Source organism: Drosophila miranda, assembly GCF_003369915.1.
Source record: "Drosophila miranda strain MSH22 chromosome Y unlocalized genomic scaffold, D.miranda_PacBio2.1 Contig_Y2_pilon, whole genome shotgun sequence".
In the NCBI taxonomy this organism is placed as follows: domain Eukaryota; kingdom Metazoa; phylum Arthropoda; class Insecta; order Diptera; family Drosophilidae; genus Drosophila; species Drosophila miranda.
Genome location: NW_022881614.1, coordinates 17,482,678 through 17,508,026, shown reverse-complemented (window position 1 = coordinate 17,508,026; position 25,349 = coordinate 17,482,678). Strand labels below are relative to the sequence as shown.

General features: G+C 46.0%; 1 pseudogene; it reads right to left on the bottom strand.

Annotated features, from left to right (window-relative positions):
• Positions 1–4,196: 4,196 nt before the first annotated feature.
• On the bottom strand, positions 4,197–24,866 carry LOC117192229 (annotated as a pseudogene).
• Between the last annotated feature and the right edge of the window lie 483 nt (positions 24,867–25,349).

The window sequence follows — 25,349 nt, the reverse complement described above, 5'->3', positions numbered from 1 at the left end:
GCTCGTCTTATGTTCACATCTCTGGAATCGGAGATTCCATTCTACCTTCGAGCAAGTCTGTACATATAGTTGTACAATCCCAGGACGCAAGCTATCGAGCTTCCTTCGCTGCAATTGTCACCAACTCAATTACGGAAATGCAGCCTAACTTCGGCGTAGACGCAAAGGATTGGCCAATGCCGAATAATCTAAAACTAGCTGATCCTAATTTTTCCAAGCCCCAACGTATCGATCTGTTAATAGGTTCTGGTTTGTTCTTCGATTTAATGTGCGTCGGACAGATTCGACTATCAGCCCAATTGCCAACATTGCAGGAGACAAAACTTGGTTGGATATCAGGTATCAGGAAGCATTGATAGCTCGGAGAATAAGCGTGCAGCTTTAGCCGCTTTTGAAAATTCCTCGTGCATCTCTATTGACGATTTTCGACCCACAACGCTGGAGTACCAAAACTTAGAGCAGCAATGCAGGAAGACGCTGCTCGAGTGCCAGGTGCAAGTGGAAAAACTGCGATCGGAGAATCGAGGAACTGCAGCGCGAACTTTTCCATATATTAAAAACCTACATATCCACGCTAAATGAAATTCAACTTTCAACAATTTCTACATTGCCAAATTTCCTGCCATTCTATGCAATTACAGAGGTTCCCGATGATCAAGACGTAATCACGACAAGCCGCCTTCGTAAAGAAGCGCCGATTGCTGCGTTCGACGATCATCCCAGCGTAGCCGCCAGCTGCGCCCAAGCAAGCATCTTCAAGAGGCCCGTTGGAAAAATAGCGGTTCTGCCCCTTCAGGATGGATCTGTTGAAAGCCTTTGCCTTCCAACGGGGGGTGAATGTTCGGAGCAGAACCCAGCTGATTAGCTGCTTGCCAAATAGCACCTAATTCTTGGCCCTCAGCCGCTTATTTTGTTTGTTACTTATGTCTATGTCACTCATTTGTTTGTTAAAGCTTTGCGCTTGCTTGCCCTGCTAAACGCTCTCTGCCAGCTCGCTCTTCGCTATCTCCGCTTTGCGTCTGCCTACCGACGTCGGCCGAGCGAAGCTGCGCTTATCGATCGGAGCGGCAATGTAAAGGGCAGGCAAGCCACACTTGCAATTTGGATGTCACGCATTAAAGAACATATCGTAATTTTATTTCTGCGCCGAGTTTTATTTAATTCGAAATAATTAGTCGGCCGATTGGGGATAAAAAACATTATCTCCACAATCATTATATCCATGCATAGGTTTTACGGTTGCTGGCATTTGCGGACTATTTAATTTTTGGTTTCTATGCAATTTTCACATATGCGCCCTGGTCGGAGAGCATTCGTACCAGGATACGATCAATATTACGCTGATCATCCCAGCGGAACATCGAAAAGTGGCTCTGCTCTGTTCATACGATCGTCCATTGCCCATACTCAGAACGAACCTATGTCCAGGATAAACATACAAGTTGCCAGCGTGAGTGTGCCGACTAATGTTGGATGCATCAAGATCTCCTCAATATACCTGCCACCCAACCAACCTTGGAGTACAACTGATTTTGAGCAACTTTTTCTTAGCCTGGGGAACAGATTCATCGCAGGCGGTGACTTTAACGCAAAGCACCCATGGTGGGGTAACGTCAGATCATGCTGTCGAGGGAAGCGATTGCAAGAGGCCATCGTCAGTAGCACATGCGAAATCCTTGCCACTGGCGAGGCAACTTTCTTCTCATACAACACTCGCCTTACACCTTCTGCTCTCGACTTTTTCATTGTCAACGGGATTGCGCAAAACAAGCTGTCAGTCGAAACTAAATATGAACTCTCCTCGGATCACCTGCCAATTGTAGCATCAGTGCATCATTCTCCTCAAATCAAAACTATGAAGCAACAAATTCTCCCTCGAGGCTCTTGCGTTGAAGTATTTCAAGCCGAACTAGATAGTAGAATCAACCTCAACACGGAAATAAAAAGTCCCGATGATATAGAAGATGCAATCTCGATATTTATGAGAAACGTAATATTGGCTGCATCTTCTGCTGCGCCTGTAAACCAATGTTCACCAAGCCAACGACGACAAGATACTCTTCCCCCAAGTGCCGTAGCTCTCCTGCGCCTGAAAAGAAGAGTAAGAAGAGAGTATGCGAGAACGGGTGATACTCGAGTTCATCAAATCTACTTGAGACTATCAAACCGTTTGCAAAAGGTACTTGCAAAAGTCAAGCAGACGAGCATTGATAACATTTTAGAAAAAGCTGGCCCCGATGCATCTTTCAACTATACTCTCTGGAAGCTTACAAGCCGATTTAAAAGAGTAGTCATGCCTAAATCGCCAATTAAAAATCCAGCAGGCGGTTGGTGCTACTCCAGTCAGCAAAAGGCTGATATCTTCGCAGACGGTTTAGAGCAAAGATTTAAGCCATTTAATCTTACGTCTGCTGTTACACGAAGGGCCGTCGAGCTACAATTGGAAATGCCATTTCAAATGTCCTTGCCAGCAAGCCCAGTCACATTTCAAGAGGTGGTGCAGCAAATTAAGAAGCTGAAGGCCAAAAAATCCCCTGGTGAGGACCTGCTGGACAACAGGACTTTAAAACTTCTGCCTAAAAAAGCGCTGCTATTTATAGTGCTGCTCCTCAACAGCATTCTTAGGATAGGACACTTTCCTACCTGCTGGAAGATGGCGCTAATCTCCATGGTACCTAAGCCAGAAAAACAACACACAGAAGTCGATGGCTACAGACCAATTAGCCTGCTCTCAGCGCTAGGGAAGATGGCGGAAAGAATGATACTGAACCGCATCATGCAGCTTGAACCTGTAAAGAAAAGAATTCCAAAGTGGCAGTTTGGATTTAGACAAGGTCACGGCACGCCAGAACAACTTCATCGAGTGGTCAACTTCGCGCTTGATGCAATGGAGCAAAAAATGTATTCGGTAGCTGTGTTTATGGACATTCAACAAGCGTTTGACAGGGTGTGGCATGATGGCCTCCTCTTTAAGCTGAGAAACATATTGCCGCCGCAGCTATTCCAGCTGGTGAGTAGCTTTCTAATGGACAGAAGTTTTAGAGTTGTTGTAAATGGAGCAAAATCATCGAAGCGCCCAATCTGTGCAGGCGTCCCACAAGGCAGCGTTCTTGGACCAACGTTATATACCCTATATACAGCCGATATGCCTTCCTCAAGGGTAATAACTGGGTTGGACGAGGACGATGTGTTGATAGCAACCTACGCGGATGACACTGCAGTGCTGACCAGAAGTCCAAGCATAAATCTAGCTACGGAAGCTCTGCAACAATATGTGAGCAGCTTTGAGGTCTGGGCTCAGAAATGGAACATAGGCATCAACAGCAGCAAATGTGCTAATGTTACTTTTGCTACGAGAACACTTTCTTGCGGAGGCATTAATATGCTGGGCTCCACACTTACGCACAAGAGCTCGTACAAATACCTGGGTGTTGTACTCGACAGGTGACTAAATGTCAAAACCCATACTACCATGGATCGACAGTCTGTGATGGCGAAAGCGGGAAAGATGGCGTGGCTACTTGCACCAAGAAATAAGCTATCGCTGGACAGCAAAGTCACGATATACAAGTCCATCCTCAGCCCCATATGGAAATACGCACTTCAAGTTTACGGCATCGCGTCAAAAACCAACTTAAATAAAATTAGAGTTGCTCAGTCAAAAATTCTACGACGAATATGCAATGCTCCATGGTACATACGAAACAGCGACATCGAGAGGGACCTAAAGGTTCCCAAAGTGGGCGATGTTATACAATTACATGCAGCAAGGTACTTGCAACGACTTGGTGGTCACCCTAATGCGCTAGCCAGACGTCTAATTAACCCGCCAAGGAAAAGAAGACTCAAAAGGAGTCATCCACTGGATCTCCCTACTAGATCCCTCCTATAACATCTCATTAACTTTTTGTAAATATTCTAAATAATGTATGTACCTACTCCATATATGTAACATTAAGTTTAAGTATGTATCTCCTGTGATCAATTGTTTTTCCCCTTAAATGTAAAACTAGATTAAGTTGCCACGAAAGGTAGCAGTAAACTTGTTTACAATAAAATACAAATTTTCCACATGAAAAAAAAAAAATATGCAATTTTCTTTAGCAGTTTTGGAGTTTGCAAAAAACTGCATTCTCTGGCGTGTGTTGACGTGTGGTTCGATTCGACGATTCTTGACATTTCGTTGTCATTTTGCGTTTTCGAGCAAGTTTTTGATTCTTTGTTTTGAATGGTTTACATATTTAGGAGAACACTTACCAAACGTTGTTATAGCATCGGGTGCGGGTCCGCCGGACAATGTTTTTCTTAAAAACCTTACCTTTGGCTTCTCTTCTCTTTTTTGTCATATATTGTACAACATATCTTTAATCTTTAAATCAACTATTCGTTTCTTAGGCTCTGATCTCAAATATTTGCAGTGTTTTTCAATGATTTTTCACTCTTTAAGACAAGGCAAGGCAAGGCGAGGGTAGTATTATTTTTTACTTTTGGTGGCAAAAATAGTATTGTATCTACTTATGGCTCAATAACGTCCCTCAGCCCCTCGAGGGTAGGGTGGAACCAATTGTTGAGCCATATTGTGGTAAAGTTATTGCTTAAAGAGTTTAATTTTATCGCAGATATAGTTAGAGCTTAATTTTAAATTGGAGACAATCCTAGACCGCTACGCTCGGCTCCGCTCGGTTATAACAACATTTTGGGCGCTTCTTGCGGACAAACTCAAACTCAACTGCACCTTCACCTGCACGTCAGCACAGTCCGTTCCGCTCCACTCCGGGAGTGTTTGTTTGTGTGTATGTATATTCGCGATAGGAACAACAACAAGAGCAGGTTGAATGGGCGACTCGTGTATGCTTTCGACTCACGCAACCAACAACAATGCAGTCCTCCCGTGGGGGTGGGGGGATCGAAAAGATACACGAGGCCGAAACAAACAACTAAGATAGAAAGAAAGTAATAGATTCGGTGGTATACCTCAATCGACTGCTGCTCCGATATGAACTCCACGTCCTTGTTCATGTCCTGCCCGTCACTGTGGTTGAGGTTCATGCCCATGCCCATGCCCATTCCCATCCCAGGGGGCATGCCAGCAGTGCCCTGGATTGGATTACAGATTACCAGGGAATGTAACCCAGGGATAAACGATATACGATACCTTCAACACGTTCTGCAAATGCTGTTGGAGGGCATCGTCCTGGTAGCGCATCTTTTTGTTTTCCTCCTGTTGTTTGAACTTCTGGAAATTCTGCAGTGTCTGCAGCTGTCGCAGCACATTCGGATCATTGAGCAGTTGTTTGAGATTGTTGTTCTGCAAAAGACCAACCAGGGATTAAGCAAAACAGATCGCAAAAGAGGGCGGGCAGTGTTAATACAAGAAATCGTCAGGTCGGTGTCGGGCGCCGCAAAAGCAGCCAGCTTGGCCAGAGACAACATTGACTTCTTGCGCGCCACAATCTCCTTCTCGTTTTGCGCCAGCTCGTACAGCCCCTTTGCCGCCCGCTCGTAGTCGCCGTTGAATATCAGCTGAATCCAGACCAGCGAGATGAATGGTCACGCATGAACTGTGCCAGCGCTATCGGGTTGTCCTTGAAGCGCTCGAATACCTCGCCATGCCGCTTCTGCCGCAGATGCCAGCTGATGGCAAACTGCGAGAAGTTAAACTCCTCGTTTGCATGTAATCATCCAAACGTTCTTTGTCATTGGTCAAGTCGCATATTAGCACTAGACTATGAAAGTCCAGATACTTTTCAGCCAACTTAGCGGCATACTCGTACTTAAGATCCTTGACTGGAAAGGTAATGAATATGAAATACGCCCCAGTTATACTGAAAACCTACTTACTTAGGAGTGAGATGAGTTCCCTGCGCTGTGCCTCAAACTGCTGCTGCAATAGATTAGCCTTCTCCGATCCTCGAACACTATCCAAGTAGTTCTTGCGCCCCTCAAGAACCAAATCGACTAGCTCGTATATTTGCTGGTAAAACTTCTGGCTTAGCTCCGTCTCACTGCTGCACTGGGAACTGTAACGTGCAACGAGTCCTGTTCGAAAACGGGCGTTACGATTTGAGAGAGCTGGGCACGCTAATAATCATCCGGCTCTAGCTCGTCGGCTTTGGGGGTGGAGTTGTTGCTCCCTCAGATCAACCCAGACTCGAGGCTTCAATTACCAATAATATTGCCAGAATTTAGCGTGCTGCGACTTGTGCTAGAACGGTAGATTTGACGAGAAGAAGATTCGAAGCTAAAGAGGATAGAGAACAGGAAGAGAGAGGGAAGCGAAAGGAAAGAAGGATAAAGAGGAAAGGGAAGTGAGAACCAAGGAAAACGGAGAGACATCGGTGTATATGTCCGCAGATGTTATGCGGAGTCTGAACCCACCCTGCCTTTGGTCATCCTCACGGAATAGCCGTTCTTCGATGACCCCTTTTGACCTTTTACGAAAACGCGCGAGCTAGCATTGAGTCCATTTTGTTCTTTTATCTAAACTTAAACATTATTTCCTCAACACAAAAATTAAATCCGATATGGCAACATAGTAAATGATCTTAATAACTACTAAAAATAGGTGATTCGTAATGGTTGGGTATATAAAGATATTTGATAATGTATTGAGTATATATATAATAAGACTGTAATTCGAGTTAAATTCTAATTATATTCATAAATTTCGCTTTTCGCATAACATGGGAAAATCATTAAATTCTTTAAGTTCGTTACTTTCGCTTTTCGCACAAATGTGGAAAAATCATTAAATCTTTTAACTTCGGAATGAGTCGAAAATCAAAGAGGCGGTCTGGCTGACAAAACGTGATCTCTTATGCGGAGTTCAGTCGATGACTGGATGCAGATGGCATCTCTAATTAGCCAACGATCAGATCGCTCAAGGCAAAGCCTCAATAGGCAGGGGCCAGAGGTTTCAAATTCGCGAGGTTGGGCAAGGATCAGTTGGTTTTCAAAACTAGGTACATTTCAACTTTTGGAAGGTATGCTTACTCACTCACTGTTCAATTTCCAACGACGAAAGATCGATCTTCCGGCGTAGGCTGAAAACAAGCGTTAATTCGGAAAGGTGGTTTACAGTACGAAGACTCTATCTCTTGCTACAACTCAGAATTCCCAACTTCGACCTACTCCTTGTATGTGGAGCCACAGAACTTTTGGGGGAATTTTCTCCCTGACAATTCAATCCGAACTTAACTGACAACAATAGCTTGTGAATATTTGTAAAGATTGCTTAAGCATGATATGAGTTTAACGAATGTGTAACGAAAATGAATTAACTAGCGATGTCTTAACAATACTTATAACTGCAAATTCTGAACACATTTCCCGAACTCCCAGGGGGAACTTGAACGTTAATGAGGTTGGCTGATAATTATTCTTCATGGATATACAAATTTTGTGAGATTTTTATACTTTAAACATTAGGATGGTAATAGACGAGGCTAACCTACAATTCCGATAATAACTTTAATACCAATGATGAACTCAATTGACTAACTTGAACTCACTTGAACTAACTTTAACTAACTTGGACTAGCTTGAACTCAATGCAGCTACGCAGCGAATTGTAAGGTCCTAATCATACAACCGATATCTCCCTCACCACGGAAAAAGATTAGAGTTACTACTCTCAAGTAAATCGCTTGGTCGTGGGCAGTCAGGAATCTCCAGACTTATTCCTCAAAACGAACGATGTTCCCGTCAGCAGATCACACCGCAGCGGACAGACAACTGTTCAACAACGGTTTGTCGGTTTTCCAGCTTTCGATGGCTACCTCTAATGCTTCTTCAGAAAAATCAACCGAAGATTTTCTCCAGCGGCCGTGGATAAAGAGACTCTCGAAAGCTGTCTATTTATTTTCCGACGCGGCAGCGTAAAAGAACCAATCTAACATCGAACACCAATAAGCCAATGACGCGGCACTCTCTACAGGGTCAGGTGGTCAAACGGAGTCGATCTCGTCCTGCAATTCCTCCGCTTAAAGTGGCCTAACGTCGCTTGCATATTTAGAAAAATCGTCACCGAACCAGTAATCCGCGGTCAGAAGGGAATACGGGTATTCTCTCTATCTGTCTTCCAAGCGGACTCTAACACGGCAATAACTCCTCCGGAAAATAAAAGCGGAAAATTTAGAAAAGGGAAAAAATGAAAGAATCTATATAATCATCCAGGAGTCCCCGTGGAATATTTTGAAGTACCCACTGGGGCCCCACGTTGGGCGCCACTTTTAATATTATTAATAATTATAACTGTAACGTGCAACGAGTCCTGTTCGAAAACGGGCGTTACGATTTGAGAGAGCTGGGCACGCTAATAATCATCCGGCTCTAGCTCGTCGGCTTTGGGGGTGGAGTTGTTGCTCCCTCAGATCAACCCAGACTCGAGGCTTCCATTACCAATAATATTGCCAGAATTTAGCGTGCTGCGACTTGTGCTAGAACGGTAGATTTGACGAGAAGAAGATTCGAAGCTAAAGAGGATAGAGAACAGGAAGAGAGAGGGAAGCGAAAGGAAAGAAGGATAAAGAGGAAAGGGAAGTGAGAACCAAGGAAAACGGAGAGACATCGGTGTATATGTCCGCAGATGTTATGCGGAGTCTGAACCCACCCTGCCTTTGGTCATCCTCACGGAATAGCCGTTCTTCGATGACCCCTTTTGACCTTTTACGAAAACGCGCGAGCTAGCATTGAGTCCATTTTGTTCTTTTATCTAAACTTCAACATTATTTCCTCAACACAAAAATTAAATCCGATATGGCAACATAGTAAATGATCTTAATAACTACTAAAAATAGGTGATTCGTAATGGTTGGGTATATAAAGATATTTGATAATGTATTGAGTATATATATAATAAGACTGTAATTCGAGTTAAATTCTAATTATATTCATAAATTTCGCTTTTCGCATAACATGGGAAAATCATTGAATACTTTAAGTTCGTTACTTTCGCTTTTCGCACAAATGTGGAAAAATCATTAAATCTTTTAACTTCGGAATGAGTCGAAAATCAAAGAGGCGGTCTGGCTGACAAAACGTGATCTCTTATGCGGAGTTCAGTCGATGACTGGATGCAGATGGCATCTCTAATTAGCCAACGATCAGATCGCTCAAGGCAAAGCCTCAATAGGCAGGGGCCAGAGGTTTCAAATTCGCGAGGTTGGGCAAGGATCAGTTGGTTTTCAAAACTACGTACATTTCAACTTTTGGAAGGTATGCTTACTCACTCACTGTTCAATTTCCAACGACGAAAGATCGATCTTCCGGCGTAGGCTGAAAACAAGCGTTAATTCGGAAAGGTGGTTTACAGTACGAAGACTCTATCTCTTGCTACAACTCAGAATTCCCAACTTCGACCTACTCCTTGTATGTGGAGCCACAGAACTTTTGGGGGAATTTTCTCCCTGACAATTCAATCCGAACTTAACTGACAACAATAGCTTGTGAATATTTGTAAAGATTGCTTAAGCATGATATGAGTTTAACGAATGGGTAACGAAAATGAATTAACTAGCGATGTCTTAACAATACTTATAACTGCAAATTCTGAACACATTTCCCGAACTCCCAGGGGGAACTTGAACGTTAATGAGGTTGGCTGATAATTATTCTTCATGGATATACAAATTTTGTGAGATTTTTATACTTTAAACATTAGGATGGTAATAGACGAGGCTAGCCTCCGCTGAACCCTATGATTTGGTGAACTGTGCTCCCTGAAGCTGCTGGAAGTGGAATCCTGGACAGAGTCGGGGCGAAGAGGACAGCCGAAGGCGGAGAATTCTGCCTCTGTTTGGCCGACGATTGGGCAACCAGGAAGACGATGGCCGCAGTTGGCTTCATCACTGCAGCTTGGTCTGCGCTCGGGCAACCGAGAAAACGAAGGCCGCAGGTGGCTTTAGCATTGCAGCATCCCTGATTTGCTCCTGCTTCTTCTTCACGCGCCTTGGCGCACGCTGCTGTTTAACCCTGTCTAGGGTGCTCCTCGCAGGCGAAGGGTCCCAAGCGGGAAGGCGTTTGCTTATTCCAGCCCCCGGCTGACTGCGCTCTGCGGCTTACTTAGCCGGCGACTGGACGATGGGGTGCGTTTAAATGGCGTGGGTCGCTGCCCCACGCAATAAGCGAAAGACCGTCCGGTCTTTGAAGCTGTGGCGTCTTTCCTCCGAGCAGGATCTGTCGCCCCGTCACTCCACTTGTACGAGCAAGGGAATCAGCGGTTGCGTGAGCTGCAGAAAATCAGATGAAAACCTGTTCTGTGGATTTTTCCAATCGCACTCACCCAAAATATCGCGATCAACCGAAAGGTATGTCTTTTCCGTACCGTGTCGAGTTGTTTCACAATGGAATTTTCCTATGATGGCACTTCTTACAAAAGATTCGTTTGCGCCCACACCCGTTCTTAACGAGATCTTTAACCGGAAAAGGAATTTGACATGGCCTGTCAGATGTCCAAAGCATCTCTGCGCGTTAACAGGTCAAAGTAACCCTGCGCCTGTTAACAGGTCAAAGTAACCCTGTGCCTGTCAAAGGGTGGCAGCATGCATCCCTGGCCCCGAGATCGATATCATGGTCTTGACTTTAAATTTTTCTTTCAAATCTTAGCCGATTAATCCTTCCCGCCAAACCTATCGACTTCTTCTACGTCGCTTCAGGCCCGCTACAGAACCATAGCGCAGGCTGAGGTCTATAAGTCGGTTGAGAGTGTCTCGAACTCCAGCACTTCCCGACATGGCCGTCCAGGGAAGGTTTTCGCAGGCGGCCAGTCTGTCATTGTGCGGTGTGAAGTTGTTCGCCTGCTGCTCACGATGCATAAACACCTGGCCCAGTGTATCCAGGACGATGGAATTGGTATCGTTGAGAAATTGGGCCACCATTACCGTGGTATCTCTCTGAGCTGAAATCTGATTGTCAGCCATTTCGGCTAGCGCCTCGAATACAAACTGGAATTTGCACAGTTTCACATAGAATATATCCTGGGTGGTTAGGTTGCCATTGGGCTTCTCATCCCACATGGCGACAGTGGCATCGATGGCATGCTCGATGATTTTTGGTTGTTTGGCCTGTAAGGAGCGCAGTGCCATGGCAGCCACTATTTTCTCGCTAATATCGGACAAAATAAAGCTTGTCGGCTTCAGCACATTACTACCACAGGGTATGGCATTGAGCTGAAAAGAATGACGCAAGATAAATTTAAAAAAATAGCAATAAGAAGAGAAGTAATAATCACCTTCTTCCAAACGCCGCTGGCATGAAGAAATAAGGCAAAGTGATCGAAGGCAAGGGTTTTGTCACGCAGCTGATTGATGATTTGCATAGAGCGTGAGCTCCCCAACGCATGACGATTGCCATCGTGATCGCCCAGAGCCTCTTCCCAGCGTGGATCGGCGATTGGAAAATCCTCGGCCAAGTCCTCCGCTATTGTGATGACAATTCTAATGGAAATGGAAGTATCTGATAGCTTATAGTATTTTAGTAAAAATTCAAGTATTCATACCTATCCAACTTGTAGGCATCCAAGGGCGCACCACATTGATCGGGCTCATTGACAGTGCGCACAAGCTCCCCGATAATTGTCTTCACCATGTTGTTATTACGCTTCAGGTGGTACACGAAGGCAGCTTTTAACTGGCCCACTTCGTCACTTAGATCGCTGTATAGCTCATCCGGATCCAGTTCGAACATGTGCAGATTGTTGCTGCTGCCAGTTACTGCGGTCAGTGTAGACTGATCGGGTGCACTGAAACTACCGAGCATAGCTGGTGCAAACAGATCTGGTGTATTGCAGGTGCTCATATTCTGCAGCTCGTTGGCATCAAAGTCGCCGGGTGTGATTGAAACCAGTCCGTGTGTGCGGCTAAAGAACATCGGCAGTCGACTGCAGACGGCAGCACATAGAATTCGATCGTCGTGCAAATGAAATTCAATCTTCTCCGCCTCAAGTTCGGCTGTGGGTACGGCGTTTGCCAAGAGCAACGGATAGACCACCTTTGGGGTGTAGAGGTAGATGTGGCTGCTCCCTATTATGAAGCGAAGGCTGACGCAATCCTCTTTAGTCTTGGCGTTGTAAAATTTATTCAACTTAAGGGGTGTGAATGACTCCAAAAGTATGCTGTTCGCTTGGACACTGGCCACAGCTAGAAATAGTATTAAGTATTGTTCATGTTGAATGACAAATTCAATACTTACCAACGGCATAGCACATCTGTGGAGCGTGGGCAGCGTTAACAGCTCCAGCCAATATGTAAGCCTTGTCATCTACGATATGAAAGTCCAGCAGAAGCAACTCGATTTCCACATTGTCCGCGGGAGTACGGAGATTCCAGAACTTTTGCTTAAACTCTTCGCGAATCCGGCGCACCACCTCTTCATTCTCGTGGAGTAAATGTTCTGTATTCCCTTTGCTTGACAAACTCCAGCGCTGGATCGAATGATCCGACAGCACAGCCACCACGGTTTCACCTTCAGGAGAATTTCTCTCGCAGCCCATGCCAACCAAGAGCTGGAAAATATTTTTTATATTATTTGAGGAACCTTTTTAGATGGAAATGCAAGCCTCACCGGATCCTTGTCGCTGCCCGTGTTCATTCCAATAAGCATGGACGAAAATTTCTTGCTAAAGCCACCAAGCAAACTGGTGGGCGGCTTTATGGTCTTGTGCTGCAACGAGTATCGGCCGTTGGTGAGGCCTACGCTGAGAAATACCAATGTGCAAGTTGAGGTCACAGCAAGGTAGCCCTGTTGCAATGGTAGATTTATGATCTGAACGAAGTCCTGACCGGTTAGGATCGGTAGATTCACGTTATTCCCGTCGTGGGCAATATATGGCCAATAGCGCACATCTCCCGTTGCAGAAACTGCTATGCAGGATGCCATTTGCTGGCCGTCTGTCTGGAGTACACTAATCAACTCACTGTTGTACCCTAAATCGGAGTAGGGCAGTGGTAGTTCGCGGCATTGGGACAAGCCACCTCCCCGTCTAGGTTGCTTGGCACCCTTGGACGTCTCTTTGTACTGCCAAATTAAAAGTCGGCGACCGTGCACAACCTGAAATAGGGCCGAAATTTAATACCCAGCCAAATCATTTTTCGATCCGTGCTATGCCCGTACCCAAGCCCAGCCATTTTGGGCAACCTTCGCAGAAACGGCTCCTGCAGCAGATCCCACAAAGGTCAATGCCTCGTTCACTACGACGGGCAGGGGAAAACCAAAGCTCTCCACAACATTGTAGTCCGACCGGATGCCGGGTATCGATTGGGTAGATCGCCCGGACAAACTATGCCGGCTGTTGGGAAAAAGTGTTTGAAATCATCTTTAAATAGGCGAGACACTCCTGTTAGTTACCTCTTGTGCAGGGCAGTTTTTTTCAAACTCCCTGAAGGTGTAGAGCAGTTCGAGTTCCCGCCAAAAAAAGACTTTTGCGTGCTGTCTGCACATAGCCGGCGGAATCCTGGCGATGACTCCCGCGGAGTTCCGTATAGCTGCTTTTTCATGTTTCTTTCCTTTACTTTGTTTTGAATATTATTGCTATGGGTACTATGAGTACTATCCTAGTGATAAGGAGCAAATGTATTTATTTTTTTTTTTGCTCAGGTTTGACGAAATAAATATTATATTTTTTTAAAGGTTTTACTCAGCAGTGTGACCGCGGACTTATCGTTAAAATTCTGGTCTGATGAGCTCGTGAGGTAGCTCAAAGGGGGCCTAGCTGAGGCCACCGGACGGGTCGCGGGTTGCGGATAGCGAACGGCCTACCTCGGTAGGTCAGCTGCGAATAAGCGGGCATCCCTCACGGGAGAGTACCGAAATAAGCAGTCCCGGACAGCCAGCGGGTGTTAGCTAGGTAGCAGCACTGACGATGCGCTTGTGGTGCCGCCTCAATAAGTAGCTCACACACTCCCATCCATACACTATACCTACCCACATCCCAACCCCCACACCCACCTCACACCGGGCCGGACTAAGTGTGTTACTCGACCCGTGCCGAGAGTCAGCCTGGCTGGGGGCCCGGTATAAAAACTAGCCCAGTCGCTAACGGAGGGCTCAGGGACTTGGCAGCCCCCTGTTCTAATGATGCCTTACCCGGGCAACGTGGATCTCTGCCCGGGCTGACCTTTCCCTTTCTCTGCATCTCGTGGGAACAGGATGTATAACAAGAACAAAAACCAAAAAACAAACAAAAAAACAAATGAGTGCGGCGCTCCCCAAATGCCAACTGGGAGCAATCCCAAGCTCGGAAAGGCAGTGGCCCAAAGGCCTGGCCCAACCGGCTCTATAGTAGGGAATACCTGCAAGGTGGAAGGTGCCTGTGCGAACCCGAGGAGGTCCCATCCCGAATCCGGTGTGGGTGGCAAGGTAACTCCCGAAGCTGACACCTTGGAAGGAAAGCTAAGCAATATTGCGGCTGCCCGACCTTCTGGTAAAGCGGAGGGGGTTGACTTGCCGTCGACAAGCGCCCAAGCCAGACGTTACACATATGCCGAAAAGAGGAGTGCAGGGCACATACTCCGTCGGCAACACGCCAGCAGTGAAGCCAGCCCATCAGCCGACTGGCTGAAGAAGGTGGAATGGGCTTCGGCCATGCTCCCGGAGTTCACCTTGGAACAGAAAAAGGTGGCTCCCCAAGCCAAGAGGCAGCGCTCGCAGGAGACACCGGGACCGGTAGCAAAGCGCTCCAGAGTGCTGCCAAATGTCTCCTTTGCGCAGATTGCCAAGGAGAGGACGCTAATTGGTGTCCTCGACAGAGGCAGCGCAGAGGGTAGAATCCCAAGGAGTCAGTGGAAGTGGGTGGAAGCGGCACTGGCCGACCGCTGCTTCGAACTCCTCGACAAAGACCCTGGACCTCCGCCAGTCTGCAAGGACATGGGGTGGTTCCAGGGCAATGTTAAGATAATTGCCTGCGAAGACGAGCGCTCTGTAAAGCTTTATAAAGCGGCGGTAGCGCAGGTCGGCGAGGTATATGCTGGGGCGAAACTCGTCGCAGTCGACTGGAGCGAGGTGCCCAGCAGACCGAGGGCCAGAATTTGGGTGCCGGCTAGCTTTAAGGAGCCAGAACGCATCCTCAAGATGCTGCAGAGATGCAACCCAGGACTACCAACCTCAGATTGGAAGGTAGCCAAGGTTGAGACGACACAAGGGCCGACTAACCAGGCAGTGCTCGTTCTCAATAAAGAGTCGCTGGCCCCGATAGAGGCAGCAAAAGGAGAGCTAAACTTCGGCTTCAGCTCGGTCACCATCAAGGTGTACAAATCGGACGCGGCGGCCGCGGCGCTTCCTGTCGTCAACCCAGACGTGCAGGATGCCGCTGCGGAGATCGAAGCGCCTGACGACGAGCTGGAGCCAGACCAGGAAGGCTTCTCCTCAGAGACAGAGCTGATGCTCGACTTTGAGTCAATGTGCCGAGAGAGAGTCTCAGATGACTCGGACGCGGACATCACGGTGGTGGAGAATCTTGAAGATGGTCCTAAGGATCCTTCAAAGAAATCTCCACCACTGTAAAGCAGCATCGGCTGCTCTCATACTCCGCCTAGACGCAAGCGGAGCCGACGTAGTCCTGATCCAGGAGCCTTGGGTGGTAGGAGGCAAGGTCTGTGGATTGGGGACGAGGGAATACAAGATCATTGTATCCCAAAATGAAGGTGTTGTGAAATCCTCGATACGAGATTTCAATGTTGAGCAGAAATGCTCTGGGGAATATTTGCGTTTAATAATTTACTACACGATATAGACAATTAGAGATTTATTAATTTGGACTTCAATCAACTTAAACTTTAATCTTAATCGCGTATAGAGTACAATGTAATGGGTAATACGGGTTTAAGCGCGGCCGGCTGCAACTGCTAATTGTCGTTGTGATTTCGTCGAAACGCAAACGAAGACTCTTCATGGTGATCGGAAACGAGGTTACGCCGCCCTAGCATGAAACGATGCCGTTCTCCGAGTGGGCAATCGCAGTTAGAGCGCTCTCGCTCTCTTTGTAGTTTAACCCTTAGAAAACCGTCCAGAAGGTAAAATCCGTACCTGCATACTTGCTAGAAAGCACCTAAATATCTTTCTGCTCCATAATTATAGCGATGGCGATAACACGGCGGTAAGCCTAGAACTAAAAGGGAATCATCTCAGGCTGGTGGCGTCCTATATGGACCACGAGGAGGATGATCCTCCGTACGACCTTGTTCGCAAAATAGCCAGCGACAGCGAAAGGACGGACAAAGATCTACTTATAGGTTGCGATGCCAACGCCCACCACACCCAATGGGGGAGCACGGACACGAATGTAAGGGGTGAGTCACTGTTCAGCTTCATCCTGAACTCAAATTTATTCATATGCAATCGGGGTAACGACCCCACATTTATAATTAAAAATCGGCATGGGGTCATTGACCTCACGCTAGTGTCAAGCAAACTGCTGGACACAATCAAGAGCTGGAGAGTCCTAGGAGACCACTCCTTCTCGGACCACAGGTATATCGAGACGATATTATCCTTCGATATTCCCAAACCAACCGACTATATCAACCCCAGAAAAGCCAACTGGGAAAAATATAACACAACCCTGGAGGAGCTACTCCCTCCTAACGCCGCTAATTGCCCAACCGTCTTGTGAACAGGTTTACGTGCAACAAAGCCTTCAAGGCAGCATGCCCTTCTACCAGACCAAGGGGAAGAAGAAACCCCCTGGTGGTCTAAGCAACTAGACACCCTTCGTAGAACTTGTAGGACTCTATTCAATAGAGCCACAAGAACTAAGGAGGATACTCACTGGGCAGACTATAAAACCAGTCTAGCACTATACAAAAAGGAAACGATGAAGGCTAAAAGAGCCTCCTGGCAAAAATATTGCTCCGAAATCGAGGAAACTTCGGAGGCCGCAAGACTCCGGAAAGTTGTCTCAAAAACTACCCCCTCTGTAGGTTACCTCAAAAAGAATGATGGCACGTGGACCAACTCTAGTGAGGAGTCCCTACACATTCTGCTCGACACGCATTTCCCCGGATGCACATCCACCGAGCCGTCACACCTCCCAGGAGAGGGATCGGTAGAATCGATGGACCATATCCTTACAAAACGGAACATAAGTTGGGCAGTAAACAGCTTCAACCCGTTTAAATCGCCAGGCCCGGACCAGGTAATCCCGGCCCAACTTCAGAAGGCCGGGGAGACGGCCATCAACTGGCTACATAGTATCTTCAGGAAGATACTGGCGGTATGTACAATACCGCAATCGTGGCTTAAGGCTAGGATAGTTTTCATCCCTAAAGCAGGCAAAGCCTCACACTCAACCCCGAAAGACTTTAGACCAATCAGTTTATCGTCTTTCCTACTCAAAACCTTTGAGAGACTTATCGGGTTACAATTACGGACTACCATAAGTCCCCAGCTGTACTCAAGTGCGCAGCATGCCTACCGGAAAGGAAAATCCACGGAAACGGCACTTCACGAAGTGATCTCGAGTGTAGAAAAATCCCTGCATCTCAAAGAATACTCACTAATAGCTTTTCTCGATATCGAGGGAGCCTTCAACAACGTCACACCGGGCGCCATTACAGAAGCCCTGACAGACCTGGGGGTGGACCGTCACTTGGTGATGCTCATTGATCAATTGCTCATACGCAGGACGGTGACATCATCGATGGGATCGTCCACCCAGTCAAGGTAAGTCAACAGAGGAACCCCGCAAGGGGAGTTCTGTCTCCTCTTCTATGGAACATTGCAGTCAATAAGATTCTATGCGACCTGGAAGAGGGGGGCTGTAAAGTAGTGGCATACGCGGATGACGTTGCAATTATCTTTGCGGGGAAATACCCCCAAACACTATGCGACCTAATGACCGCAAAGCTTGCTCGATTGTCCGAATGGACAGAATCGCGCGGATTGGGACTAAATCCCTCGAAAACGGAACTCGGATTATTCACAAAAAAATACAAGGTCCCGCCCCTCAACCACCCAACACTAAACGGATACAGGCTCTCCTTCAGCGACAGTGCCAGTTACTTAGGGTTGGTAATTGACAACGAGGGGGAACGTTGTGAGTTGGTGCGGACACCGCAACTCTACAGTTATACCCGATACTTAGTCAGTATGGCTCTCCTCCGGCAGACGCCGCTAATATTGAACGACACGACAAAGAGTGCGTGCGAGAGAGACAGAAAATCAGTCTGAGCGTGACGTCGGGCGCTGCGTAGCCACTGCAAATTGATTTCTTGCTTATGGCTACAAAAATGATCCGATCTGATCCAGATTCAGCAATCAGATAGATATGGTCGTTATCTATGATTCTGCGTTTTTAGTTTTCTCGAATCTGCAATATTGTGGATGCAACAGATTTTCGTCCTTTGTGTGGGCGGCAGGGGGTGGGACGAAATTTTGAGATATACGTTTTATAGTGAGATCTAACAGGAGTGCGGATACTAAATTTGGTTACTCTAGCGTTAATAGTCTCTGAGATTTGTGGATGCCCCAGATTTTCGTCCTTTGCGGGGGCGGAAGGGGGTGTGGCGAAATTTTGACACAAAACGGTCAAGGTCCGATATCACAGGAGTGTGGATACCAAATTTGGTTGCTCTAGCTCTTATGGGTTCTGAGATCCTTGAACTCATATTTTGCAATTGGCAAAACCGACCATGAAACCTGTGTGTTAGAGAGAGACAGAGCGAGAAAGAATGAAATTGTTCTCTTGATGCTGGCTATAATAATAATACGATCCAATTCAGATTCCGCAGTCTTAAAGATATGGTCATTCTCTACAACTCTACGTTTTTGGTTTTCTCATATCTTTAAAATTGTGGATGCCACAGATTTTCGTCCTTTGTGGGGGCGGAAGTGGGCGGGGCGAAGTTTTGAAATATTTTTGTAGCAGTGACATATCACAGAAGTCTGGATCCAAAACATCGTTGCTCTAGCTCTTATAGTCTTTGAGCACTAGGCGCTGAAGGGGACGGACAGACGGACGGACGGACAGACGGACAGACAGACAGGGCCCAATCGACTCGGCTATTGATGCTGATCAAGAATATATATACTTTATGGGGTCGGAAACGATTCCTTCTGGACGTTACACACATCCACTTTTACCACAAATCTAATATACCCCAATACTCATTTTGAGTATCGGGTATAAAAAGCTTAGCTGGAACCTGAATGTCAAGGATAGAGTGAGGAAGGCAACGACAGCACTCTATACTTGCAAAAAAGCTATCGGCCTAAAGTGGGGCATGAACCCAAGCATAGTCCGATGGATATATCTGGCAATAGTCAGACCTATAATACTCTACGGAGTTACTGTCTGGTGGCCTGCCCTAACAAAAAGGACAATCACCAATCAGCTGGGCAAGGTTCAGCGAACAGCCGCCCTCTGCATCAGTGGAGCTCTTCGAACTACACCAAATGATGCGCTAAACGCCATGTTATGCCTTCAGAGCCTTGACTTTGCAGGAAAGGAGCGGGCAGAAATGGCAGCATTACGTCTTAGGGACTCTGAACAATGGGTACCCCAGAACATAGGTGACTCATCTATACTAAATAAAAACGAGGGGGAACGTTGTGAGTTGCTGCGGAGACCGCAACTCTACAGTTGTACCCGATACTAAGTCAGTATGGCTCTCCTCCGGCAGACGCCGCTAATATTAAACGACACGACAAGGAGTGCGTGCGAGAGAGACAGAAAATCAGTCTGAGCGTGACGTCGGGTGCTGCGTAGCCAGTGAAAATTGATTTGTTCCTTTTGGCTATAAAAATGATCTGATCTGATCCAGATTCAGCAATCTGATATATATGATCATTATCTATGATTCTGGGTTTTTAGTTTTCTCGTATCCTCAATATTGTGGATGCAACAGATTTTCGTCCTTTGTGGGGGCGGAAGGGGTGGGGCGAAATTTTGATATATACGTTTTATAGTGAGATCTAACAGGAGTGCGGATACCAAATTTGGTTACTCTAGCCTTAATAGTCTCTGAGATTTGTGAATATCCCCAGATTTTCATTCTTTGCGGGGGCGGAAGGGGGTGTGGCGAAATTTTGAAACAAACTCGTCTCGGTCCGATATATTAGGAGTGTGGATACCAAATTTGGTTGCTCTAGCTTTTATAGTCTCTGAGATCTAGGCGCTAAGGTTTTACTCTAAGCAAAGCCGCCTATGCTACGTGTGTGTTAGAGAGAGACAGGGCGAGAAAAAATGAAATTGTTTTCTTGATTCTGGCTATAATAATTATACGATCTGGTTCAGATTTTGCACTCTAGAAGATATAGTTATCTTCTACGATTCTGCGTTTTTAGTTTTCTCGTATCGTCGAAATTGTGGATGCCACAGATTTTCGCCCTTTGTGGGGGCGGAAGTGGGCGGGGCAAAGTTTTGAAATATTCTTGTAGCAGTGACATATCACAGAAGTCTGGATCCAAAACATCGTTGCTCTCGCTCTTATAGTCTTTGAGCACTAGGCGCTGAAGGGGACGGACAGACGGACGGACGGACAGACGGACAGACAGACATGGCTCAATCGACTCGGCTATTGATGCTGATCAAGAATATATGGGACAACTGTTGACATGAAGTCTCATCTGCAGGGAGGGAATGATCCCAAGCGGTATCACAACGGGCCGAAACCGGCCTAAGTGTGCTGGGCTCCGAGCGAGCTTAGCGGCCGTCTCTACCTAACCTAACCTATCGTTAAAATATACCGTCGGACCCTCAGAAATATACCAAAATATACCGTCAGATTTTAAAAATATACTGACGAATTTAAGTTCTGTTTTACATATTCCTCGTTTTTGATAATCCGTGGAATATTATCAGCTATATAGAACATTTAGCCATGCCCACATAATTTTATCCGATTAGTGAATCTATTTTCTAATTGATTGGTTTATTTTAAACACTTGCTTTTATTGCGTTTTGCGTAAAAAGAGGTTTTAACGAAAATGGTCGAACAAAAAAAAACGAAAGAGGATAGTTGTTCCTATTGTTCAATTTTGATCTTCGATCGAATATTACCAGCTATATGGAACATTTAGCCATGCCCACATAAATTTATATGATTGATGAATCAATTTTCAACTTGACTGGCCTATTCCAAATACTTGCATTTATTGGATTTCTATACTAATTATATACCGATATACCGTAAACATACGGTATACGCCAGCTCAAACATGTAACGTAACGCAGAGCGAACAGACAAAATTAAAAACTATATTTCAAAAAAATATGTGATCGTATGCTTTTTTCGTTTTCAGAGTTTGGTTGCTCTTTCTCTTGAGGGTCCAGATTATTGTATTGTATTGGTGTACACTGCACACGCAATATCATTATATCCATACATAGGTTTTACGGTTGCTGGCATTTGCGGACTATTTAATTTTTGGTTTCTATGCAATTTTCTTTAGCATTTTTGGAGTTTGCAAAAAACTGCATTCTCTGGCGTGTGTTGACGTGTGGTTCGATTCGACGATTCTTGACATTTCGTTGGCATTTTGCGTTTTCGAGCAAGTTTTTGATTCTTTGTTTTGAATGGTTTACATATTTAGGAGAACACTTACCAAACGTTGTTATAGCATCGGGTGCGGGTCCGCCGGACAATGTTTTTCTTAAAAACCTTACCTTTGGCTTCTCTTCTCTTTTTTGTCATATATTGTACAACATATCTTTAATCTTTAAATCTTTAAATCAACTATTCGTTTCTTAGGCTCTGATCTCAAATATTTGCAGTGTTTTTCAATGATTTTTCGCTCTTTAAGACAAGGCAAGGCAATGCGAGGGTAGTATTATTTTTTACTTTTGGTGGCAAAAATAGTATCGTATCTACTTATGGCTCAATAACGTCCCTCAGCCCCTCGAGGGTAGGGTGGAACCAATTGTTGAGCCGTATTGTGGTAAAGTTATTGCTTAAAGAGTTTAATTTTATCGCAGATATAGTTAGAGCTTAATTTTAAATTGGAGACAATCCTAGACCGCTACGCTCGGCTCCGCTCGGTTATAACAACATTTTGCGCGCTTCTTGCGGACAAACTCAAACCAAAGACTATACAATACCAAGATGTCGCATGAGGAACAAATGCTTTTTCAATTTTCGTTTGACGCTTCATGGTACGGGCGCGCGGGGCTAGTACTTCAATTCTCTTTTACGCTACCTTCGCCTCCGAAGTGCTACTCGGCTTCGTCAATGCCTCGGTCAGCACGAGCTCGAGCCAACCCAGAAATATGCTTGTAGTTGTGTATATGTGTGTATGTCCTAGGTCGGCACGGCCATAAACCGGTTTTGCCCGCAGCATATACGCGTACATATATATGCCGCGGCTTTTAGCTTCACACACAAGCGCACTGAAAGCATGTCAGTTTCTGCGTGCCGAAACCGTAGGGCAGCGTGGTCGCTGATGTCTTTGGCGCGGCACAGTGGGGACTCAGCCGAAATAGTCAAAAAATTGTACGAGTGCTTTATATAAATTTAATGTACGCATCTAATAGAGAATTTTCCAATCGAATTTTCAAGATAGTTTTAGTTTAGGAGATATAAGCACTCAAAGTTTAACATTTTTTCAGTGTGCAAATATTTATTGACTAACTAACTAATTTAGCAAGCTGAGACGGCCAAAGGTCGTGCCGCTCCAATGACATCGGCGATCCGCGACCACCGCTTCGACGGTGAAGGCATTGCCGAACAGACGAAACCGATGGGCAGCGGGGTCGCGGTAGAGACGAAGTACAGGCGAAAAGGGAATTGAAACCCGCGCGCTCCCTCGAAAAGATACACGAGGCCGAAACAAACAACTAAGATAGAAAGAAAGTAATAGATTCGGTGGTATACCTCAATCGACTGCTGCTCCGATATGAACTCCACGTCCTTGTTCATGTCCTGCCCATCACTGTGGTTGAGGTTCATGCCCATGCCCATGCCCAAGCCCATTCCCATCCCAGGGGGCATGCCAGCAGTGCCCTGGATTGGATTACAGATTACCAGGGAATGTAACCCAGGGATAAACGATATACGATACCTTCAACACGTTCTGCAAATGCTGTTGGAGGGCATCGTCCTGGTAGCGCATCTTTTGGTTTTCCTCCTGTTGCTTGAACTTCTGGAAATTCTGCAGTGTCTGCAGCTGTCGCAGCACATTCGGATCGTTGAGCAGTTGTTTGAGATTGTTGTTCTGCAAAAGACCAACCAGGGATTAAGCAAAACAGATCGCAAAAGAGTGCGGGCAGTGTTAATACAAGAAATTAAAACTAAACAAAAAAGCGAATGAGATCGATAGGGATTCGGCCATACGTCTAGCAGATTGGATGAAGTAGGGGGCGAGTCGTCGCCCATGCAGTGATGGCCATGATGATGATGATGATCATCGGCCATCATCCGCTGCATGTTGTCCTCCTCGTCGTCCATGATCGAGCGCACATCGTAGTCGATTTCGTGCGAGGTCTTGCTATATTTGTGATGATGCGACTTGCTGGACGATCCCGATTGACGCTTCATATAATGCTGATCCGAATGATGACGCTTTAAGCTGCTGCTGCTGACACCGCCACCGTAGGATTTCTCATGACCCATCTGGGGTATTTCGTGTGTTTGCGTGTACGAGGACGAAAGATGTTGGTTGGCAAGACATGAAGCAAGAGACAGCGGAACAACAACGATTGGAAGAGATTGCGAGTTAGTATGCGTTAAGGGATACACAAAGGATACAGGATACCCATTCGGATTCGGTTAGTATGTATGTTGTGTGGAGTGTGTTCTCCAAGCCCAACATCCGCGGTGCCGAATCAACAACTCACCGATAAATCGGGCACCCCGCCCATTTTGTCGTCTCCCGCGCCACTGTTCATGCTCAGGTCCATGTTGCTCAATCCAGAGGTGTTGAGGCCATTAGGCCCACTGGAGATATCGGCCAGACTAAGGGCGCCACTGCTGCTGGGACCAGGCCCCACATTGCCACCGGGTCCGACTCCACCGCCCATTTGCATTTGCATTTGCATTTGATGGTAAATGGGGTGGTTGGGGTCGGCCAGATCGAAGATGGGTTGGATGACGTCCGACTTGAAGACATTGTTCTTCTGCCAGAGATTGAGGACGCGAATGATGCGGCTCTTATCTTCGGGAGCACAGCGGAAGAGATTGGCAAAGGTCTCTGTGAGGATTCGCTGGAAGCGGGGGCGAATACATCCTTCTCGGGCCCGTACTGGTGGCGCGATTGACGCACAATCGAGTCGATAACATACAGGCCCGGCACCTTGTACTCCGGCTTTCACTTCAATATGAACTTCTCCACGCTCTGGACGACATGCTTATAGAACTTGATGGCTCGCATTGCTGACTTCGTAATTGCGGCCATTTTGGCCTTGGATATGGGCGGTCGGCTGTCATAGAGTCCGGAGAGCTGCAAAGGACAGAATGGGAAGAACAAGTGGGCATGGGGTTGTGGTTATCGCAATCGAGTACACGGTATCACGGGCAAGGCAACATGCAACCCTGGGCGGCGCTGTGCTGCGCTTGTACGAACAAATTTGTGGCATTGCCTAGAAATAACTATTTTTTGTGTATGCACATATTCACTGTAACAATTGCATCGGATCAGTGGTTGGCGTTGTATAACCACCACGCTTTAAACAATTTGCGTACTTTGCAGCGAGTTTTTCTCACGCAATCAGCAAGCGGCGGCTGCCCTGCCTCGGAATTACCTCATTGTTGAAAGCCACAACAGTTTCCATGTTCAATTGTTGGTTTCACGCACTTCGAACACTCACAAATTTCAATATTGCATACTTTTACAAGTATCAGAAAACTTTTACAGCCCTTTTTACTTTATTTTTTAAACTTTTCTACTTTTTCCACAAATTTTTACACAAAGCGTGAAAAAAATGGCTGCCCGTAGGGATTAGTGTGACCGCGGATTTATCGGTCAGATATGCTGTCTGACACTCAGAAACATACCGAAATATACGACAGAACTTTACAAATATACCGGAATATACTGACGAATAATTTGTATTCAAGTTCCATATTCTTCGTTTTTGATATTTGGTTGGATATTACGAGCTAGATAGAACCCTCAGCTGTGCCCACATAATTTAATCCGATTACTGAATCAATGTTCTTCTTGACTGGCTCATTTTAAACACTTGCTTTAATTGGATTTTCTCTAAAAAAAGGTTTTAGCGAAAAAGGTCAGAAAATAATAAAAATAATGCAAACCAACTAAAACCCTCAGCTCTGCCCATGATGCAATTATAAAAGGTGGTCTCGTCGGGAGCCGAAGTTCGTTCGTGTTGTCCCTTATCGCCAGTGCATGCTTGCTTGTTGATGATGAAGGTTGTTCACGGACGAATTTTTTGATATATTCTTAACCCTTATGTCCCGACA